The following is a 24,453-nucleotide window of genomic DNA, read 5'->3' on the forward strand; positions in this document are numbered from 1 at the left end:
AAGAGTTCAAGACTGTCCTCTCTTTGGAGAATGTCACAGGACAACAATGCCTCTATGACTTCATGTACCTTTCGAAGTAAATAAGTATAAATATGTTTCGTGGTCATAAAAAAAATGAAAACCTTATTTTGGTCTTTTATCAATAAATGATAAAATATAAAATTTAATCTAGTTAATTGCTGTATTTATGCAGCATTTCTTTAATTTACTTGATTGTGAGAAAAATTTGGGACACTTTTTTAAACTGCATCTTCCCAAAAACCTCCATCTTTTGGAGTCTGGGAAATGGTCTAGAAATTTGTATTTTTAATAAATTCCCTAGGTGCTCCTAACCGTCAAGTGTTTAGGAAGGAAATGCTGCTTCACTAAGGGACAAATAAACTTCAACATCTTAGTTAAAATATGCCAAAAACTGAGCTGAAGCCCTGGTACAACTCAGGTAAATTAAGTCATTATATATAAAATCCTTGGAGCATAGTATAAAGATGAGCATTACAAGTCATGCACCTTAGGCAGAAATCCTGGGATGAGAGGAGAGGTACTTACGTTGTTTACGTTTCCACTCTCTCTCTCTCTCTCTCTCTCTTTTATTTTTTTCTGAGAGTAAAAAGTGATTTTTTTAAATTAAAGTATAGTTGACATATGATATTGTATTAGTTTCAGTTGTAGAACATAGTGATTCAACATTTATATACCTTACGATGCAGTCACCATGATAAGTCTAGTAACAGTATGTCACTGTCAAGGTTACTACAATATTATTGACTATGTTCCCTGTGCTGTACATTACATCCTCATGACTTATTTTATAACTGGAAGTTTGTACCAATTTCCACTCTGTTCTGAAAGTAGTTGTCAACTTAACTGCTTGATAGAATTAACTGAGAGCTTCTAATATCCTGATACCTAGACCATGATACAGACCAATGAAATCAGAAATTCTGGAGGTGGTACCCAGGCATCAGAAATTTTGAAAGCCCCCCCCACATGATGTTCATGCGCAGCCAATGTTGATAACTCCTGTGTTAAAGTGTTAAAGACTAGTTGGTCAGAGCTGCCTTTTGTGTGAATAAAGTGCAGCTTCAACACCTGATCTCATGCAGATCAAGGAAAGCTAGGAAACTTCACGTTCACTTCTGGATCAAGGCACAAACCTATAAATGCTACAGTCAGAAGTAAATGAACTTCAGTAAACAAATTTCTCCCATATTGATCTTGTATCTAGGTATCTTTCTAAACTCTATTATTAATCCATTTTTTTTTCTGTATATAATGTTGGGTGTTTTTGTACATAAGCATGTTATCTGCAAATAATGAGAGTATCATTTCTTTTTTTAAAACACGTATTCTTCTAATTTATTTATTTATCATTTATTTATTTGTCTATGATACGGGCATAGTCATGAACTTCCAGCTCAGTATTGTCTGGAAACAATGATTAAGTGTGCCCACCTAGTTCCTGATTTTAAAGGGACCACTTACGATGTTTCTTATTAATATTAGTGCTTGCTGTAGTCTTTTGATAGAGTCACTTTAATAAAGAAATGTCCTTCTATTCCTAATTTGCAAGGAACTTGCAATAATCTACTGAGATGCCTGTATTTACATGCTATTCCTATCCATTGCATCGTTTGCCATATCCTTAGTTTATGTTTTTGTATTTAGCATCATTATCTCCACGTTGCTTGAATTTATTCTTTTATTATTTTCCTAACTAATTCTATTATTTTCCTAACTAACTAGTTGGAATATTACTTCATTTTGTTTTTTCTATATATTTATTGTAAACATTATGGCTATTAAATTTCCTTAATATAGAAATAGCTCACTTTTTATATTAATATTTTCCTGCTCATTTAGTACAATTATTCAACCCATGAACTATTTAAAAATTGGATTAGAAATTTAAAGACTTGTAATCTTAGGTTTTCTTTCTTTTATTGACTTTTAATTTGATTAAGGAAAATTTCAGATATATAGTAAGAAGAAAAACAGTGAACCCCTATGTGCCTATTACTGAGTTTAAGCAACTAATGATTCATGCCCAATATTTTATTCTTCATATGCCCAACTATTTCCTCCCCACAACCCATAGATTATTTTAAAGCAAAAGACATCCTATCTTCTAATATGTAAATGCTTCAGTAAATATCTTTAAAAGATAAAGATATGTTTCTTTAAACATAAAAATAACACATTATCACAACTAAAAGTTTGCAATAATCACCAAACATTAAATATTCCATCACTATTCAAATTTCCTTGATTTTATAATATTTTTACAGTTCATTTGTTCAATTCAGGATAAAAACAAGGTTCACCCTTTCTATCACTAATATGTTCATTAGATGTATTTATTCTATAGGTCTACCTGTCACTAAAGAAAAGAAAATACACTATTTGTTGAAGAAACTGGGTATTTTGCTTTGTAAAATTTCCCATATTATAGATTTTGCAAATTGCACTTCTGAGTTGCCTGTTTTCTATATTCTATATTTCCTGTACCCTTTTAAATAGGTCAAATTCAAATTCAATTAAAAAAAAACCACAAACACTTCATATTCATAGATGGTACCATATATACATCATAGAGTATCACATGAAATCTGATTCTTATTAACTCTCACTCAGTAATGTTAGCATTCATCAGTGATCTGGGTCTTGCCAGCCCCTTTTTTTCAAAATAAAATTTCCAACAGTCTTTCACATAAAGGTATTGGAAGCCATTGAAGATCATTGCCTCAATTTACTATTCCATTAGGGGTTACAAACTGGTGATAACCTTAATTTTATTAGTCCTTCTTCATTTATTTTCTGAAATTCTTCTCCAGAGAATCACATTCCTCATCAACAATTAGGTTGTTATAATTTGTAGATCCAGTAGGAAAGCTAAATAAATGATTCATGCTTTCCCTTTGTTTAGCAGTTATCGGAATAATCAATTGGTTTGCAAGCAAATCCAAACGTGTAGAGTTTCACACAATATTTTTCATTTGTTATTTTCAAGAACACATAAGATTTTAATATATTTTTTGCCTTTCATTCTATTGAAATTTTTTGGTCTTTTTAATGTTTAAATGAGCCAATATTTTGCTAGTGACGGCCCCTTCGATATGGCTCGTGTGTCCTTCTAACTACAACCCCATAGTCTTTGCCTTTTGCCTTTATATTCAACAAAATATTCCAAGCTCATCTTGCATGTTTCCTACCCCAGATGTAAAATGATACGTTTCTGCTGTCAGCTTCCCTTTAGTGAAAAATGGCACTTACAGTACACAGTCTGAGCGCTGAGGGGGTGCTCATTGTTATTGGATAGTTACTTTTTCTAGGCCTATTTCGAGAAAATACTTGTAAGCTTATAAGTATTAACAACTCAAATTTAAGATTACAGTGCTTTTACTAAGTTCTTTCATTATGTTTCTCTTACATCTGCATTTGTGGGTCCCAATAACTTTAATAGAAATACTCTCTTATTTATCCACATACAATTTATATTTATATTTCAAATATATTGTATCATTATTCTTAAACACATTTTTATATAGTTTTGTATATAAATATTATAAATATGTAAAATTTCCAGTGATACTCATATTGTTACTATTATTTAGAACAGCTTAATGTACATATGCATTTTTAACATTAAGATATATTCTATTGTGCATATAGAATATACTGCTGTATTTTAAATGCATTTAAAATAATTTACTTCTATAAAATTAAACCATAATATATAGTTCAAACATCCGGGTCAATTCCGACTCTGGTTCTGTTGATTGCTTTTTCTTTTGACAATCGGTAATTTTTTCATGTGTTTTGGTGTGTATCATAATTTTTTTCCTCCCCAAGATGTAGCAAATCTCTGCTTTACATCAGTGCAAACTTTTTTGGAAAAAGAAGGCTTTCTGCCCTTCCCACACCACCAGTTGGACTTTTCTTCCCCCATAGCTTATACTCTAAACATGTGGTCAGATGTTAGTCTTATGGCTACTTTCAGTTGCAATTGTGTCTGAGAAGTGGAGTGTTGCTGACAATTGATAAATATTTGTTTACAAAATCAAAAGTGTGAATATTTGTAATAGGTATGGTATTTTGTTTTTATTAATGCACTTTTCTGTTTGTATTTTCATGTGCATGAACTAGCTAGCCTTGGGTATCCACTTGCCCCAGGGTTTTGGGTAGATACTATTAAATTAATTAAACAGGAGGCCATTAGACCGAGGTGGCTCTAATGCCTTGTTAGCCTATATAAATGGAAACCTCAGCTGGAGTCAATTCCTATAAATGCCTCAAGATTTAGTCATCAAAACTTGAGAACAACCAATCACAAAGAGCCAACTAGACTACCCCAATAAGGCGCCCACTTAAGCGATCACCAATCAAATAATTTCCTTGCTGTGTTTCCATCTGCTTTACAAAAGCCTTTCCCTTACCTCCAGCTGGTGGAGGGCTCCTAATTAGTTTTGGTTTCACACTGCCCAATTTAAATCAATGTTTGTCCAAATAACCTATTCAAAATTCCAATATATCTTAGTTTCTCTTTTAACAGTGTGGAAATTTAGTTTGCTGAGATAAACTGGAAAAAAAAAAAAGAAACTTAAAATTTAGCTTCTAAATTAAAAATAGTAAGTTGAAAAAAAATGACAGGATTTCCTAGAATTCCGGAAGAATTCTGTATATTTCTTTCTTTCCCATTTTACATATTGATAGCTAGCCTAGCCCACTAATCCACAGAGTTTCTCTCATAGAATGGTTAGGATATGACTTCCTCTGGGGACTGTTAACCAATGAAGCTTATTATGCTAAGATCGAAAGGATCTTGTTTAGAGAACGTGAAAAACTTGAAACTCTCACTTTCCAGCTGAGAGGGAGTGTGGGGAAATATGTCCAGATATATGTCCAGATCTTCTCGGACCAAGGTCCCAGATGACAAACTATGCCAGCTAAATCTAGAGTAGTGGTTCTCAAAGTATGGTTGCTCTGACAATATTTTATTATTCACAGCTAAGAAAAAATAGGCAGAATATTCTATGTTTCTAATGAAATGGGACACAAATAACTGAAATCTTTTGGAGGAGTATGTCAAAAGTGGCTACTTCTATAGGGAAAAGTGGCCTACAGCTGAGGGCTGCAAGATGGGACACCTGTACCGGGACTGGGTACTACAATCGGGTTTCAGGGATTAAGCAAAGCAGGCAGAAATCACACAGGCCTTGTAATGCGTTGAATAGTGTCCTCCAAAGATCCATGTCCATTCAGAACCTCAAAATGTGGCCTTATTTGGAAATTGGGTGTGTGTAGATATAAGCAGTTAAGATAGAGTCACAGTAAGTTAGGATGGGCCTTAACTTCAATGACTGGTATCTTTATAAGGCAGCCATGTGAAGAGACATTAAGAGAATTAGGTTATCTATAAGTAAAAGCTACTCTCAAAAGACTCACAGACCTAGATTTTCAAGATAGAGAGGAATGACATCTCGTCAAAAGTAGTCATGTTCTACTAAATTAAAAACAGAAACTAAATATCAAATATTATGTGTAAACAGTATTAACATATAACAACATAGAATCATTGAATGACCAGTGAGAGTAAAAGGAACAACATCCTACCTATTTGGGAGTCATTTTACCATTCCTAGTACAAAATAATATCCAGTTATTTTTAAAGTATTATATAAAATATGGCTGAATAATTTTACTTGCAATGGCTTCCCTTTCTAAAGACCAGCACATTTAAATTATGAAACCTGAAACATACGGACTTGTACCATATGGACTTAATTTCTTTTCAAGCTTTACAGCCTTTTTCATATCTTAAATGAATATTTTTTTCTAGAAAACATTTTATTGCTTTACTTAATAAAAATCCTTATACTTTTTCCCTTTCCTCATTCCACCCTGTTCCCAAGCAATAATTCTACAAGACCCAAATCAAATAAAACATTCTGTTATTCCTGACGAAGTTCACTACATGTGATTTCTTTCTTCTGAATTCTTACATCTTTTTGTTATGTGTCTTTATCACCAGTATATGAAAGCTTATATAATAGTGATAGTTTCCATTATATATATTCTCATGCAGGGTGTCATGTGGGGTCTCAGCTCCCCCTCCCCACATAAGAGCGCAGGATATGGTAAGGCCAAAATGGAACACCCACAGAGCCCTGGAAGGGGGAGTCATACCACTATATTTTCACTGGTGTCTGGGTTGGAGACACAGGAAGCAGGAGCCCACGATCCACAACCCGCCGGCCGCTTTTCTGCCAACCAACCTCTCCTGCTAACTGCAATCCGCAACTCTCTGCAATCCTCCCTTGCTAGCTCAGCCACGGGAGATATATCAGTGGCCAATGGCTAACTGGTTACAGCTGACGGCCAACTAGTAACAGCTGATGACCATCTACTACCCGAGCCAGCACCTTCCCACATGAGGCTGAGAGCCTGGAAACTGCTCTCTGAGACTCTGTCCTCACGTATATATTTGTTTTTAAAAACAAACTGTCTAGGCAGGAACATGGTTTATATGTCTTTGTACCCCTTCTCTTCATCTCATAATACCTAGAACAATGCATTTACTTGTGTGAATGAGCTCCTGATTGTTTAAAACTGCCAGAACTTACTCAGGGAGATTTACTCAATTTCACATACCATAGCCATTAAGAACCTGAATAGATAAAGCTATCAAACCAAAACTAAACCTAAACACAGAGTAGACATTGATTATTGAGGCTGACAAATACACAATAGGAAAGAGGAAACATGTTAGGAAAGTCCAAACAGGTTGGAATTTATTTTTTTAATTTTTACCTATTTCCAAACAGCATTATCCTCAGATTTGTAGTAAGAGTCAGTATAAGAATAATTAAGAATTAGTGTAACTAGATACTGAAATTTAAGAAACTTTGCCAAAGATAATCGTGTCTTATGTTTTTCTATCAAATTAAATGCTACCTGTATTTCTGGCCTTCATTTCTGATTAAATACTGTCAGTTGCAGGTCTGCCACGCCCTCCCTGAGTATACTAACTTTCAGCTGCTATTCTTAGGTTTTCAGCTGATCAGTAACTGCCCTACAAAGACCCTTTACTAACCCTTCAGACACCTGTGAAAGAGGCCTCTGAATTTTCTTTTTCATTCTTAGGATATTTCAGTGCAGCCATTTGCAAATATGAATAAGAATTTTTCATAATATTTTCAAAAACAATCACCAGCCAAGGAACGAATTATCTGTGATACCCCGCTCTTACAGAGTATCCCTAGGGCCAAAAATGTGAATAAAGATAATATGCCCCTCTCTCCCCATATCCATTTTATTTTACAATATAGAGGTTATGTAGGGTAGGGAGGAGTAGTTTAAACATTCCTTTAAGAACACTGCCTTCCTTTCTTCTTATTTTCTATACAGAGTAATCTTTGGGATAAAACCATTAGTCACAGAGGAAATCAGAAAAACACTAATTGAACTTGTTGAAATGGAAACCAAGCTAGGAACTCATGAATAAAATGAAAACTATTCTGTTTTCACACTCAGGCTCACAGAGAAAGTATATTGCTTCACAGAGCATACTTACTCCTTAATTTCCTTAAAGAGTACTATCAAATCTTTGCATATTTAAAGCCCCATTTCCTGGCCTTTCACAGCACACCAAGTAACTTGAATTAATCACCACAGACTTTTTGTTAAAGAAACATCACTGCAGCCAACAGCTAGCTTTTTCAAAAGCCATATCCTCTATTTCAATTCAACATGAAACGTTTAAACATGATACATGGTCATAAAGCAAGATTATCCCAGCCTACTTCAAAGGACAAACAATGTAAGAAAAAAAGAAAGGGAAACATTCCACTCACTTTTGCTAGTAGATCTAGATGAAGGCCCTCTAAACATCTTGGGACTGAATGATGACAATTGAGAAGACTCATCATCTCTAATTTTCCTCTGGTTATCAAGTAAAACAACAATGCCATAAATGGCCTGATGTGGTGAGAATAAACTGTTTCTACCTCCTCTCGTTTGCCGGCTGGTATCTTTGATGGTAGAGAACTATCTCACTGGCATATGTTTTATTCAGTCTTATTTCTAAATAAAAGAACTTTAACACATTGAAAAGTGTTAAACTGATTTATCAGGAGGCCGTTAGGATGAGGAGGCTTGAATACCTGGGCAGCTTATGGAAGCAACCAGAATAACGCAAGCTTATATAAAATCGAAACCTAAGGACAACCAATCACAACAGGCAGCTAGGCTTTCAGGCTGTGGCCAATCAATAATTTCCTTGCTTTGCGTCCACCTGTCTCCAGAAAAGTCTCTCCCAGAGATCCTATTGGTGAAGCATTCTTAGCCACTTCCCCAGTTGGTGTTGCCCAGTTGGAATTGAGTATTGAGTTTTGCTCAAATAAACTCTGAAAATTAATGTGCCTCAATTTATCTTTTAACAAAAGCAAACAAGGGTTGTAAAGAAAAATATTTCTGGTTTTAGTCATGTGTGTGTGTTTTAAGAATTTTACCATGAACATCAATTACTGAATAATATTGGAATACATCAGTGCTTCCATGGGACTGTGATATCGGCAAAGCTTGCTAGCCTTGGCTCTTTCCTAACTCATACAACTTACCCTAATGGTCCGGTGGGGCTTCTGCTTCTTCTCCTGAGTGCCTCTTGTGATGTGCTAGCTGATGCTTCTGCTCTTTCTTTCTTTGTAGCTGGGTTCTTGAGGGCCAAATACCTTGTCTCTGGGTAGGTTTGTTTCCAGGTATTGCTTGTCAAATCTTTATTCTAATTTGGATCTTCGGTTTGTAAAATCACTGCCCAAATTTCTGATTTTAATCTAAGGAAGCATGTAGAAACAAAGTAACCAGATGTTGCATAATTATTAATTATACAAAATATATCCATCTGCCATCTATGTTTCTGGGGACAGCACCAGAGAGCAGTTTTCAGGCTCTCGGCCTCACGTGGAAAGGTGCTGGCTCAGTTATTAGATGACCATCAGTTGTAATGAGATGGCCATCAGCTGTAATGAGATGGCCATCAGCTATGGCTGGGTGTCCATCAGCTCTTACAGGTTAGCCATTAGCCGCCAATATAACTGCTGTGGCTGTGCTAGGGGTTTAGTTGATTGACAGAGAAGCAGATGGCAGATTGCGGATCATGTGACTCCTGCTTCGTGTATCTCCAACCCAGCCGCCAGAGAGAATATGGTGGTGTGACTCCCCTATCTATGGCTCCACTGTTGTTCCTTTTTGGCCTCTCCATATCCTGCGTTCTTGTGCGGGGAGTGGGACCAGAGTCCCTGTATAACAATGTTATATTCAATAATAAATAAATTATTTCTTTCCTAAATTCCCATTGCAATTTTTTCGTACTTTTATACTTCTACATTGTAGCATATTTATTTGTATGCATGTCTTAGCTTTCACACTAAATTTTAATCTTTTTAAGGACAGATGCAAATACTTAATGATTTTTATCTTTTCTTACTAGTTCTAAAATTGTATCTTAAATGAATGAGAAGTGTAAAGTACATCTGCTTTGAGATAAAATTTTGTAGATTTACAAATAAATTTTAGCAAAATAATACCTGAACAGGGTAAAACAAACAAGCAAATAAAAACAATACATTATAAAACACTAAACATAGTACCTATAAAGCCGAGTTAGAAAGGGTAGCAACCGTTCCCTATGGCATGTTTCCCCAAACCTAGGTTTCCTCCCAAGTCAGCTATGCTCCCTGCATTTAGCTGTATATGCTTTTAATTATTTTTTGGTTCTTTCATATCACAAAGTAATTTGCTTATATTGCTATGTCTTGATGTTTCAGTTTTAAATATTTAAAATTGACTTATTGTCAATTTTCAAAATTGCTTGTTATCAATAGTTTTCTTACTGTCTTGTCATTAAAAAGTATCTTGGTTTACATTATAACCATTCTCTCATCCCTTTTTATCTCAATACAGTTAAGTAGGTATTTTAATGTATCTGTCACCTCTTCATTTAAGGAATGTACTTTAAATCAAACACATATCACTATTTTAAAAGTGAATCACAATAGTAAATCTTTGTTGATGGTCCCTAGTTGCATAAAATAAGCATTCACCCCTCTCCCTCATACCCAAGTCCTGTGTTAGGGTCATTAATGATACTAGCAAAAACTACATTTTCTGGCATACCTTGCAAAAGGGATAGCTAATAAAATTAGAATAGAAATAGTTTGACGAAAATCTCAAATAATGCTCTTTAAGGGAGTTAACTCAGCTGATAAGTAGACCCCTGTGCCCTTTTCCTTTCTTCCTTCTGAACTTGGACATGAGAGAGTCCATGATGGTTTGCACTAATGAGTTCATGCTGGGAATGGAAAAAAATGTGCTAAACAGGAATGGTACAAAAGAAAAAGAGCTTGGGATCTTCATAAACCATGGAACTGCCATACTATTCCTTGGCTACCTATTTCTGAACTTCTAGTGAAAGAGAAAAAAATAAATAAACATTTATATTATTTAAAATCATGTTATTCAAGTTTTCAGTCACACCTATTTTTGACATATAATTGTCAAACTAATATATATTAACTGAAAACTTTGAAGTTGAATTCAGAGAACTAGGTGAAAGACTGAAACAAGTGGATTATAAAATTTCTGTAATGTTAAATAGCATTGGCTTGTTGGAATACAAGGTTGAAGAAAGAGTCAATCACTAGATATACAGTCTATATAATTAACCACAAAGGGATGGAGGGATAACATATAATACACTAAGGTAATGTATGTTCTAGGTCTGCCTGGCATTGATTGAGGTGATAAGGCAGTAAGAATAGAAGCCAAAACAAACCTCTTAATTTTTGTAAGATGCGTGTTAGTAAAGTTATGACCATTTCTTTGAAACCTCCAAGGAAGCTAAAATTAGTTTTCATTTAGACAGATCTGGCAGCTCTCTATAGGTTATAAGATTATAATCTCTGTGTGTGTGTGTGTGTGTGTGTGTGTGTGTGTGTGTGAGAGAGAGAGAGAGAGAGAGAGAGAGAGAGAGAGAGAGAGAGAGAGAGAAAGAGAGAGAGAGAACACCATTTTATGAGTAATAAATTTGTTATAATAGAAATTCTATATACTGTGTTCTATTTTATAGCTAAAGTACTACTGATAAGCATTAACTATTATCTAATACTATATTCAGGTACAATTATATTAGTGTACATTTAGTAACTCCTTTTAGTCCTCGAAAGAACCCTCTAATTATGGCACTATTATTATCCTATTTGCGGAAAGTTAGGCAGGGAGATACAGGTCATTTGCCCAGAGTCAGGGAGCTAATAAATGGAATTTACCAAGATTTAGATATGGGCAATTTATCTTCAGAGTAAGTATATTTAACCACTTGTCTTCTCATATTATACCGGCTTTTAACAACTAATAAATACTTTTCAAGACATTTTCTTTAATAACCCCCTGCCAACCTATTTACCAACCCTTCCTAAGCAACCCCTTTCTCTGTGCTTCTTGCATATTCTTTAATTAGTTCACTTACACTGTAGGAAGCTAGTTATTTATAAATAGCCTTCCAAATGACATCATTAATTCCTTGAGAACCAACTTTAAAGCAATTATTTTTTAAAAACTGAAATTAAGTTGGCCTATAGACAATCATACATGAATATCTAATATCTAAAAACTGGCCTATAGACAATCATACATGAATATCTAATTAAATGCATGGTTGTGTACTTTCATTCGAATGTTTTTTCCAGCTCTGCACTTCCATGTCTATGATACATAAAAAAACTCCACAATACATTGTCACTAATTCATCTGATCCTATCATCTTTTTAAAATCAGCTTTTTAGTATTTTTATATTTGTTTCTGACCACTCCACACTTGAAGTTAACTACTTCCTCTCGCTCAAGCCTTTACAAACCTTTTTTTATATGCTAAATTACTTATATGAAGCCAGATTAAATTTTGTCATTTGCTGATCAGCCTTTTTCTGCTGTCTCCATGAGCAGTATCACTTTACACGTGCAAACACATGTTCTCTCAGCAGCGTTTTTCTTTGTCCCCAGCCATCTCTTTTATTCCAATCTTGAACCTGTTTTATGCCAGTTTAATACATTTCCTCCCATCCTAGTACCACTTCCTCATTTCTTCTTTTTAATCTTCTCTTCACTGCCTATAAAAAAGGTTCCCCAAACCATCCCAAAACGCAGACAGGAATGTATGGTATTTAAGACTTTGTTAGTGATAAAGTTAAATGATTTTTTTAAATATAAAATTTGATATTATTTTATATTGATTTAAGAAGCAAAAATGGAAAATTAGATGGCTGAATTGCTGATTATTGAATTTTGAGTACTGATTCCTTTTTTTTTCTTTAATTATAATAAGGTACTATAAGCACTTGCTTCTGGTATTCTAGTAAATACTACCGGTATTCTAGCAAATACAACTATTGTTAGTTATATCCTTTATAAAGAAGACATAAAATCTAGTGACACTTTTTGCCATAAATTTGAAATATTTTTTTTAGTAGTAAAGAAGTTACTCTACAAAAGGAGGTTATAGTAGATATCACTGAATATTAACTAAAAGATTAAGAATATGTGTCAAAAAAGGATTTATTCATATTTGTGTACTTTAAAGAAAATGGACAAATTCTCAGTTTAAGGAGGAAAAGATGGAATGGGAAGGGAAAGAGAGGGGAAGACAGGGAATACTGGGAAAATAAATTTTGAGAGTGCAAACCTACCAAAGGAACAAAATCTTCCTTGTGTTTTGATTACTCATTATTCATAGACACTTGTTCTAAATTTTTTTTATATAGAATTCCTGCAGCATTAACTGGAAAAAGAGTTCAGAGTCAGAGGCAGTAGAATACAGAGCGCATCCAATAGCAGTGCACAGAGAAACAGCAAGCACGGGTGGATAGCAGACTCCAGGCATGAAACCCAGACCCTTGGATACTGGGGTTTTGTTTTGTTCTGTGTTTTTAACCTCTACTCTTTTATTTACTACATACTGTCCAGATAAGCACACCCACAACTTTTTAGCGAAGATGATATTGTACTAGGTATGTTATTTTACTGATTTTAACTTGCTTTTTAATTCAACAATATTTTGCTAACACTTTTTAAATAAACATGTCATCTCTATTCTTGTTGATGTCTGCATTGGTATTTCACTATATGGATGCACCATAATTTATTTAACCAGTTGCGTTCTTAGAGATTATACGCTGTTGCTAAGTAATGCTGAAATAAACTTCCCTATTTGTAACATTTTTCAGCTCTTTTCAAATTCTTTTTTTTCTCTTTCTTTTCCCCCTAACTTTATTGAGATATATTTGACATACAACACTGTGTAAGCTTAAGGTTTACGGTGTGTTGATTTTATGTATTTATATATTGCAAAATGATTACCACCATAATGTTAGCTAACACCTCTATCTCATCACATAATTACCATTTCCTTTTTGTGATGAGAACATTTTAGATTTTACTTTCTTAGCAACTTCCAAGTATATAATACAGTATTATTAACTATAATCCCTATACTATACTTAGATCCCCAGAATTTATTCATATAACTGGAAGTTTGCACTCTTTAACCAACATCTCCTCATTTCCCCCACACACTGGTAAGCACCTAATCTCCCAAATCTTTCTCCATCCATCGTTGATGGATCCTTAGGTTACTTAGCTTGTTTTCATACCTTGGCTATTATGAATAATGGTGCAATGAATATGGGCGTGCAGATATCTCTTCAAGATCCTGATTTCATTTCCTTCAGAAAAATACCCAGAAGTGGGATTGCTGGATCAGATGGGCTTTTAAAGTGCGTAACTATGGAAACGCCAGCTTTCCCTGGTGAAATTGAGTATAGTGCACAACAGCAATACCATGATAAGAAAGTCTCATGATAAGAAAACAAAATTCCGATTTAGCCCTATTGTACCATCTCAGGTTTCACGTTTGGTGGGAAAACAGCCTCACTATTAAGCCTATCACAAGCCAGTATCTGAGGCTTAGCTGTAGCTCAGTGACATGACAGAGCAGTGAGAGCACTTTCCACATCAGTTTTTACATTTAGGGAAGCACCAGACTCCATCAGGTGGGACAGAGCTTAGATCCAATAATTGCTTTTAACTGGGACCGGTTTTCTGAAGCTTCGGGCTGTGGCTAGTTTCTATAGAGGTTTTCACAAAGTCAACTCTTTTCTGAGAGGCCAACTAACAGGAAATCTATCTTAAATAAGTTAACCTTTCCCTCTCACTACTGTTAGTCATTAGGAAAACTACCCTTGTCTCGTTCATCTCACCCCACTGCAATCTACCCCATCCCTGCATTGACACTGTTCATTCAAAGGCAACAATAAGTACCCTTCAGACTGACAAACAGATGGTTTTAATTCATTAATATGCTTTATTGCCCTGATGTATATAAAATAGTTGACCTCTGCGTCTTTTTAAATTAATATAAACTTTTAAAATATTAAGAGTAAGAATGCATGCCGCTGGCATTCTCTCAATTCCCTCCCTCAAATAGAGATAATGAGGTTTACATTATAAATTTTCTTCAAATAATCACATCTTAAATTTTAAAAATCAAATTCTCCACTTGAAAAATCAAACATTCTCCAAAATGTTTTAAAAAGCATTTTATATTTATTGATTTATTTTCCCATCTTATTATGATTTTTATATAATTTTTTTCATTTTTTAGCTTAAATACATTGCACTTTTCAAAAATCAGTAGATGGACACCAAAGAGGCACTCAATAAAATATCAATCTTTATAAATTTTTTGAAAATTAATAATAACAAGATACTTCCTAGACATGATGTATTTAAAATTTTCTAAACTTAGAAACTTTGGAAGGAACCATAGAGGGAAATTTATATAGGTTAAATAGCTTCTGGATTTCAAAAAAGAGCTCTCAAATAAAGGGGGAAAAATACCCAAGAAAATATATGAAGAGTAAACACAATAAACAAGTGTTAATATTCTGAATTGAAATAGAGCCTTTACAAATTTACTTTTTAAAGAAACTGTGCTTCAAAATGGGCAAAAGGTATGAGAAGGAAATGAAAAAACAAAAAAAAAACAAAGAGGAAATGAAAGTACTTAAACTATGAGAATGATATTGTCTAACAGCTTAAAAATGTTTAAAAAAGTATTTCGTATTTATTTATTTATTTATTTATTTTTTTGTATTAGTTTCAGGTGCACAAGACAAAGCAAAACTTAGACGTTTATCATTTATATCCCTCACACTGTGTGAACCCCCCTCCCCCATCCACCATCCCCCCGTACGTTCCCAAAACCTCTCACCTTCCCCTTATCCCCACCCCCCCGCCCCTCTAGCAACCCTCTGTTTTTCCTCCATGTTTCCAAAACTGTCTCTGATTAGTTCATTCACTTATTCTTTTCTTTAGATTCCGCATATAAGTGAGATCATATGGTATTTGTCTTTCTCTTTCTGACTTATTTCACTTAACATAATGTTCTCTAGGTCCATCCATGTTGTTGCAAATGGTAAGATTTCTTTCTTTATGGCTGCGTAATACTCCATTGTATAAATGTACCACAGTTTCTTAATCCAGTCATCTACTGATGGGCATTTCGGTTGTTTCCAGGTCTTGGCTATTGTGTATAGTGCTGCAATAAACATAGGAGTGCATAAAGATTTTTGAATTGGAGTTTTGGATTTCTCCGGATAGATACCTAGGAGTGGGATTGCTGGATCATAAGGTAGTTCCATTTTCAGATTTTTGAGATACCTCCAAACTGTTTTCCATAGTGGCTGCACCAATCTGCATTCCCACCTCGTATTTATTTATTTTCCAATTTTACTTAATTATATAATTGTTTTTCCAAATTTTAAATTTATGCATTGATTTTTCATTCTGATAAATGTAAAATGAAAAATATAATTAGTTTTTAGAATCAATAAACATCAATATATTTTATAATTTATCTGAATTTGTTCATAATTCTACATCGAAATTCTTTTAGGCTACAGTTTGTCTTCCAAACGTTTACTATGACTGGCATATTCTATTAGTTCTTAATGTCTGAAATGACTTAATTTAATCATCAGTCTTTGTGAGTGTCTATTTATGTAAAGTGTTTGAGCAAGAATGATGCCCGTAGTCAGTTATTTCTGAGCCGTAACAGGATTTTAGGCGCAAGTGGTGGCTTTTGCTTAGTGAAAGCAAAGGTGAGATTTGAACAATGATTTTTTTTCTGGCTGCCCAGTGACCCTCTTTAATAAGGCAGGATTTTGAACACATGAGATAATTCATATAAAGGATCTGCCAGGCAGTATTTGCTTATTTTAGTTTTAATTAGTTAATAATAATAATAATAATTTTCTGGAAAGCTTTTAATTCAGGATGTCCACTGAGCATCCAATTTCAAAGTCTTTAACAACCATTAACAATAACAAAAGCAATAAAAACTAGGCTAGTGAGCCCAGCTGTTAATTAACAATATAATTTAAACTAAATTGAGTATCCATTTACTTCAGGAAATTAAAAAGGAATCGCAGTGCCCAACCTTGGGGTGGGGTGGGGGGGAGCATAGTTCTAAGTGTCTCCGAGCAACCATTTAGCTGGTTTTAGAAAAAAGTGTCAAAAGGATTCATTCATCAAGCCCCATCTACTGTGTGATTCACATTACACTTTTATATTTTCTAGGTGTCTCGAAGCCGCAGTCCTTCTCCAATAAGATGCGGGTTGCCAAGTAAGTGGGATGATTTAGATGAACAGTTTTCTGCTTTTTAATGCTCTTTTCACAGCAAAATGTTTGGCTTCCTAAGGAACATCTTTTACCTCCATCTTTCATTTCTAGGCAGATGGTACCTGAGCAGGTCCCATGAGTGACACAGGAGGAGCTTAGAACTGAGAGATTTTATTCATGTAAACTTAGATGAATTAACCTGCTTTCATGTAGGCCCTCCCCCAAGAAATTCTAAGAGTGACCATAATAATGAACTGTTGATTTTTCTCCCTAGCGTTTTAAAACCACGAGACATGTTCCTTTGCCACAGGACTTCTGCAACAGCCAAGCTCCCCAGAGCCTCCATCTGCCTTGCAGTGTCTGCCTCAGACCTCACTTGAGATTATGTGAAAAGGCAATTCTGAGTATCACTCCACAGAGTTAAATGTTTTGGCTTAGTGCATTTGTAATTTCAGATACATTGCATTTTATTTCATTTTATAGATACAAATTCCATTAATTTGATAAAAACTCCTGCCCAGGTGTTTAGGATCATATTCATTTGAAGCAGAGTCCATTACGTGGGTTCAGGATTTTCATCCTGAAGTACTGGGCCCTTTTCTAGGAACTATATGAACAAAAAAGGAAAACCTTTACCATATTTAGTCCAAAAGACAAGAGGAGTCATTTTAGTTTACAAATTGATCATAAGTATTATAGTTGCTGGTATTAGCTTTAACTTGAAAACAATATTGCTGTTTTCATTTTCCTTTAAGGTTTGGGAAGACAGCCTAATCTCAGGTTGGGAACTCTTAGCAGTGGCACTGACTTCAGGCTAAATGTAGATGGTGATGATTTAAGAGACTGTATAGTTCCTATGTTTGCTTTTCTTTCTCTATTTTGAGTCCCCAGTTTGATTTAACTGAGTGCTGTATGTCAAAGCTACTTGAAAGAATTTTCTTGCTTCATAAATGAAGAGCTGTGATTTGGAAAAAAAGACAGCTTTGAGATAAATGATAATTACCTAGTGTTTCTCTCCTGGAAATGTTTTATACAGTTTTAATGTACGTGTTAAATATAAAAGCTACACTGGACATGCTCTTTACCTATTCCACCTCGTTGTTTACAAATTCAGACCTCCTAAGAGCTCCACCTGACTGAAAAATACCTGAACTCATGGCCTAAAACTGGGGACACTATTTATTGATTTTAAATTGAGCATATATCCCCTGATTTCTTCACTGTGAAGTACTGTTGAAAGTTCAAAATAATAATGGAATGTGGCTTTCGCAAGACAGGTAATGTTCTTTGTGCTTTTCTTTTCTTTCACTTCAAAGCCAACCTTAAACAAAGCCTTACAAATGACTTTTGCTATGTGCCTTTTAGAGAGAAACTCTGAATTAGCCACAGCTCATTTTGCATCAGCTCAGTGCCAAAACCAGCACCTGAAGCTTTTCAGGTGAAAAAAAACCCTAACTTCTCTAAAGCATCTTGTCCCTTGTGGTGGGAGCTAGAGATGAGGGAGAGACCATCTGAGTCCCTGCCCCTTGGGCCTAATGGTTACCAACTCATTCTGAAGAGTGAGATTATTTTTTTCTCTCCTGTATATTTATGTCATCATCACATTGAGGCAATGCTCTAGGGAGAACTTGGTCCCCAGGTAGTTCCAGTTCCTATTTGGTCATCACCTTGATTTGTAATCTTGAGTGAGTTACTTCACCTCTCTGAGCTTAAGTTCCATGGCAGAGTGAGAAGGTTGGATGAGATTAGTAGTTCTCTTAACCCTCCCAGACTCAATGTTCCCTTTTATAACAAATGTTTTCTTCTGTCTATTCTGAAATGAAATTCAAAGTTAATATGGTCTATGCTGCATATATACTTAAAAACGATGGATGTAGTACTATAATATAGAGCAGAAAAAAAGAAAGCAGTTTTTAATAAAATAAGATGTATTTCAGTTAAAAAGCTTGGGTATAACCATCCTAGAAATGAAATTAAGTCATCAGATGCTTGCACCTGTATGTAGAATCCTAATGCAGATCAATGTGTGTTGTATTGGCAACGTCAGTATTTTTATTGGATCTGCTTTTTCTGAAATGGTGGGCAACTCTGGGTAAAATTGTGAACAAAAATCTTATAGTTGTGCCTTAACCTAAATAGTAAGTGCATTCCTGGAAAAGTTGGTATATATTAAAACCATGCAATAATTACTTTGTGTTATATGTTGAAAGGTCTTTTCTAAAATCTCGGTAACGGGAATGCCTACCTATCAGAAGTGTTTCAGGAGTTGAATGTGGAAATGCGTGCCCTTGTTTGGGAACAGGTCACCCGTATTCATTTATTTGCTGTGTACCCTGGCTGGCCATTTGCCATTTCTTAAGTCTCTGATTTGAGCTATAATCCCACAGGGAATGGTAAATAGTCTAGAATAACTTTTGGAAAGGATCCACGAAACCCAAGGAGGTTGACCTATACTCATTTAATCTAGGGATGCAATTTAACCTTAGTGGCTTTGAAAAATGAAAAGCTCTTACTTCATCATCTGGGTAAATGTTAGGTCCTGTATTTATTATTGGTTTAATGTCTAATAATAAAATCAAGAAAAAGAGTGCTTCTATACCTGTAGGTAGGTTCTTTGTAACAAAGTGCTTTCCTTCTAGATTTCCAAGTTCGAAGTCCTTCAGCCAACTCCACTCTGTGAGGCCTGAACTGCGGCCAGGAATTCATTCAGTAAACACCACTGACTGCTTGCTCTGGGGTTGACCCTGTGATTGCTGAATTCCGTGCTGTCTCTTAATTGCCAGTTTTAGTTTGTTTTGTTCGCAGTTCATTGTCATATTCAAGACACTCTGAGTACTTTACCATTTCAATGGAGGTGTCACTTAATTATTTCAGTCCCTCCCACAACAAATCCAGGTGCCTTCAGTGTTATAGGTAAGGAAACCACGCAGTCTTCTTTCAATGCCTTACGTTTCAGAATAATGTTCTATCCTGTTTTCTTTTGTTCATCTATGGACTGTAGCATCAATACTTTCATTCATTAATTCATTCGTTCATTCATTCGTTCATTCATTCATGAATACTTGTTCAGTGAGTACCTCCTGTGTGCCAGATACAGTACATACTCTAGGAACATGATGGTGGACAGGCTTCCGGCTCTTATGGAGCTTGCTGTCACGTCCAGTTGCATGCCTTGGTGATTTATCTGTCATAGAGAACAGATATGATGGAAGAAAAACAAAATGGAGTCACACAGCACATTTAAAAGGGAGAATGTCACATATCAATTGAAGAATTTAAGTACATTAACAGGGAGGCAAATACCCATATATAAGAAAGTTATGCAAGGCAATAAGGGAAGTGGGTGAACCACACAGAGAATGTAACTCAGTGTAATTCAGTTACGTCATCCATGGGGTAATTACTCAGTCTTTTAATAAATATCTACTAAACCCACGATCCTAGCATTAATGATAAAGTGAGTGTGGGAGGAGGAGCTCCTAAGATCAATTGCAACGCTTTCCATTACCACCGCTGTGTGCTCCACCTGGTCTATTATTCCTAGTAACAGGGCAATTTGCAGACCATGCTAATTCACTTTTAGGCACCCCATAAATCCTTCATGTGGCGGATCGCTGCCAATAGCATTCTATAAAGTTTGGGTTGAGTGGAAGATTTCTCAGTATGACTTTGAATAATATACATATCTATAATTAAGGGTAAAGCTTTTAAGAAACTAGTATTACAAACTGCGTTAGGTTGTTGAAGTGTGAGCCCAGGAACCACATGGGTGACATTCAGTATATGCCACTTAAATACCAAAGCAGTGAAGTTTGTTGGCCTTCATACAGTGAGTCAACCGGGCCTTGAAAATGAAGCAGAAACTACTTTTTTAAAAATTTTAAAATAGAATGTGATGGGACAATTTCACACTTAAAAAATTGCCCACTGGGTGCCAGTTCAAACATCGTACTTTCCATAGTAATACTGGCAGTTGTATATCAAAACTGGATAGCTAACTCTATTTTCTACTGGTTAAGCAACAAAAAAATATGATAAAGAGGAATGTTATAGCTTTATTTTCATATAGGTTAAGCCATAATTTTAGTGATACAACCAAAATAATGTATTGAAATGTGATGTGAAATGTGTTTTAGAAAAGATCTTTTAGTCATTGAACAATAGTCAGATCTTGAGAGCCCGTTGATGAATCAGACCCTTTAGCAGTTGATTTCTGGTGTTGGGAGGCTGGAGATGGGACATTACATTTTCTTCCTACTCCTCCTGTCTTCTGAGACTAGGTAACAAATTTCAGATCCATGTTCTTCAGAATAACAGATTTCAGGATTTGGCCCAGTTCTGTGAGTCACACATTAATGTGAGAATGGAAGAAGTTATTTGTTCACTCATCACTCATTCACTTAAGAAGCATTTTCTGATGCTTGTTAAATGTTCCAGGCACTGTGTTAGGCCCTGTGGATACAATGGTGAACAAGACTTTCCATTGTGTAGAGAATGCGCTCAGCACTCCAGAGCAGTGTGTGCCTGTGGCATGGATCTGTGATGTCTCTGAAAGATGGAGCATCGACTGGTGACAACTTCTTGTTTGGGAGATAATCTTCAGTCCATTATGTTGATAGTGGGCTGAATCAGTCAGTCTTCCATGGCACTGTCAGCTGGAAGCCCAGACTTAGCACCAAGTGATAACTCATTCAGGGAGACTTCCCAGCATAATATAACATATGGAGAAAATGATTCGAGAAAACACAACTTAAATAATGGGCTAGAAATGGCAAGAAGGGTCATAAAGGGCTTTGTACTTATCCTTGGAAGGAGGCATTAATTAGAACAAGAGAAGACACTTCATCAGGGTTGGAGAATCTACTTTCCACACAGGTAATTTTAGGAGCCCTCCCAGGAAGGCCTTGCCACTCACTCATGCTTTCTTAGAAAATCCTTGACATTTCATTTTCAAAGGTTACTCAAACTTAAGACTTTGAAGATGGTTAGCGTGCAAAAAACTTGGAGTAATAATCCATAGTATGAATGAGGCTTTGGATTCTCTCCTGAAAGTCATATGGACGGAGAGTTAGGTCCCTTAGTATGTGATTAGGGTTGGCAGGGTATGTAATGGAAAGGTTTTTCTCTTTGAATGGGATGGTCGAGAGCATGAAACCCAGGTTTCATCTATTCTGTTGTGTCTGGCATGAGCACAGACTTACTGGCCAGTGAGAGTTCTGTCTTTCCAAAAGGCAGCTTATTTGAGAAGTGGTTGCCATAGATTGGGTATTTGTGTCCCTCACAAATTCATATGGTGAAACCTAACCCCCAGTGTGATGGTATTAGGAGGTGGGGCCTTCAGGAGGTGCTTAGCTCCTAAGGGTGGACCACTTAGGAATGGGATTAGTGCCCTTATAAAAGAGACCCCAGAGAGCTCCCTGGCCCCTTCTGCCATGTGAGGACACAGCAAGAAGATGGCAGTCTGTGAACCAGGAAGCAGCCTCTCACCAAACACTGCATCTACTCGTGCCTTGGTCTTGAACTTTCCAGCTCCAGAACTGTAAGAAATAAATGTTTCTTGTTTAAGCAACCCACTCGATGGCATTTTTGTAACAGCAGCCTGAATAGACTAAGACAATGGTTATCTTTGATCCAAGACCCATTTGTATCCGTACTATATCCTGTTGCTTGTTGACACCTCTTTGCTGCATGTCACTGGCCTTGATGTGATGTGACTGACTTCTGGTTTTTCTTGGTTTGATTTGAAATTGCCTAACTAAAACTGAAAAGAGGGAGAGGAATAAAAGAAAAAGTTTCATGTTTTCTTTGATTGGAAAATAAATTTCCTCTGGGTGTTATAAAAGTGGTGGCATAATTTAATTCATATATTTTATATTGATAATTTGATGGAAAGCTTAAGATGACCTTCAGTTTCCCAGAATATCTGCTGTAGAACACTAATAACTAGTACATAATCCAAAATTTACTATGTGGCTGTCGTGCGAGGCGGCCTGTGAGGCCTCTGGTCCCACTCCCCACACAAGAACGCAGGACATGGTGAGGCCAAAAAAAGGAACACACACGGAGCCATAGATAGGGGAGTCATACCACTGTATTCTCTTTGGCAGCAGGCCAGGACACACACAGTAGTAGCCACACGATCCACAGTCCACCATTCACCTCTCTGCCTGCCAACCAACCAACCAATCAATGCAGCCCCGCAGTTACATCAGTAGCCAATTGGCCAACTGGTTACAGCCGATGGCCGACCAGTCACAGTTGATGGTCATTCACTACCTGAGCCAGCACTACCCCACGCGAGGCCGAGAACCTGGAAACTGCTCTCTGGGACTCTGTCCCCACAGTGGCACTTTACATTATTGAACTCATTTTACAGATGGAGAAGCTAAGGCTCAAGGTCATTATTAATCACTAACTCACCCCAGGTCACGCAGCTAAATGTTGGAGCAAAATTTCAAATCTCGGTGTTATACAGGGTCTCTGGTCCCGCTTCCCGCACAAGAACGCAGGATATGGTGAGGCCAAAAAGGAACACCAATGGAGCCATAGATAGGGGAGACATACCACCATATTCTTACTGGCAGCTGGGTTGGAAACTCAGGATACAGGAGCCACAAGATCTGCAATCTGCCATCCGCTTCTCTGCCAACCAACCAACCCCTTGCTAACTACAATCCCTGCTTGCTAGCTCAGCCGCCGCAGTTGTATCAGTGGCCAATGGCTAACTGGTTACAGCTGATGGCCAACTAGTTACAGCTGACGGCCATCTATCACCTTTCCACGTGAGGCCAAGAGCCTGGAAACTGCTCTTTGGGACTCTGTCCTCACACCAGGTATTCGTATGTTGAGCTTACCCTCTTTTCACTGATTCTGAGGGATTTTACCAAGAAGTGGAGTGAAGAAAATGTACCCTGTAGCTGTATAGGTTTGTAAAACAATGGATTAAAAAGCGAGTTGAACAAATCTCTGCAGGATCTGCCGAGCCCTTCATCTTCTACTGCTGATGGCACCTTCAAGGAGGATATCATTGGCAGCACTCTCCAAATTTATTTCGCCATGGAACACTTTTTTTTTTTTCATGGAGCTATTGTAGAGGTACTCTTCTAGAAGACGCACTTCAGCAAATGCTTCCTTAGGACCTATTTAGTTTTTTGGAATTACAGACGCTGTTGAATTGGAAGTTAGGTTTTATCAACTTTTACAACAATGGAAGAACCCTGACTTTATCACCTGATAAGACTTTCATCCAATTAATTAGTTAATAAATAAAAAGCCCCAAATGGAAATCTTTTATTTATCCCTATTCTTTTTTTAAAAAATTTTATTGGGGAATATTGGGGAACAGTGCGTTTCTCCAGGGAACATGAGCTCCAAGTTGTTGTCCTTTAATTTAGTTGTGGAGGACGCAGCTCAGCTTCAAGTCCGGTCACCATTTTCAATCTGTAGTTGCAGGACGCAGAGCCCACCATCTCATGCCCGGAATTGAACTGGCAACCCTGTTGTTCAGCGCTCGTGCTCTAACAAACTCAGCTATCTGACTGCCCCACCCTGTTCTTTATACTTCTGCTTATTTTTGCTTTTGTCTTATTTTCTTCACCTTTCTGTCAATTGTATTATAAAATAAAATTCCCTTAAGCCCAGTATTTATGTCAGTGTCGTTTTTCTGGCATTCGTATTTTTCCTTAAATCCCTTACCATGTTACATTTTTGCATCTTCACTGCTA

General features: G+C 36.2%; 1 protein-coding gene across 1 annotated transcript in view; it reads left to right on the forward strand.

Annotated features, from left to right (window-relative positions):
• LOC109438008 (mitochondria-eating protein-like) overlaps positions 1 to 16,733 on the forward strand; it is a 297,423-nt gene extending 280,690 nt beyond the window's left edge. Inside the window, exon 12 of the transcript XR_016018543.1 lies at positions 16,687 to 16,733. The gene's annotated coding sequence lies outside the window, so the exon portion shown is untranslated. The remainder of the gene's footprint in view (positions 1 to 16,686) is intronic.
• The last annotated feature ends 7,720 nt before the right edge of the window (positions 16,734 to 24,453 follow it).

Source organism: Rhinolophus sinicus, chromosome 1, assembly GCF_057876585.1.
Source record: "Rhinolophus sinicus isolate RSI-liver-muscle chromosome 1, RSI-T2T, whole genome shotgun sequence".
Classification (NCBI taxonomy): Eukaryota; Metazoa; Chordata; class Mammalia; order Chiroptera; family Rhinolophidae; genus Rhinolophus; species Rhinolophus sinicus.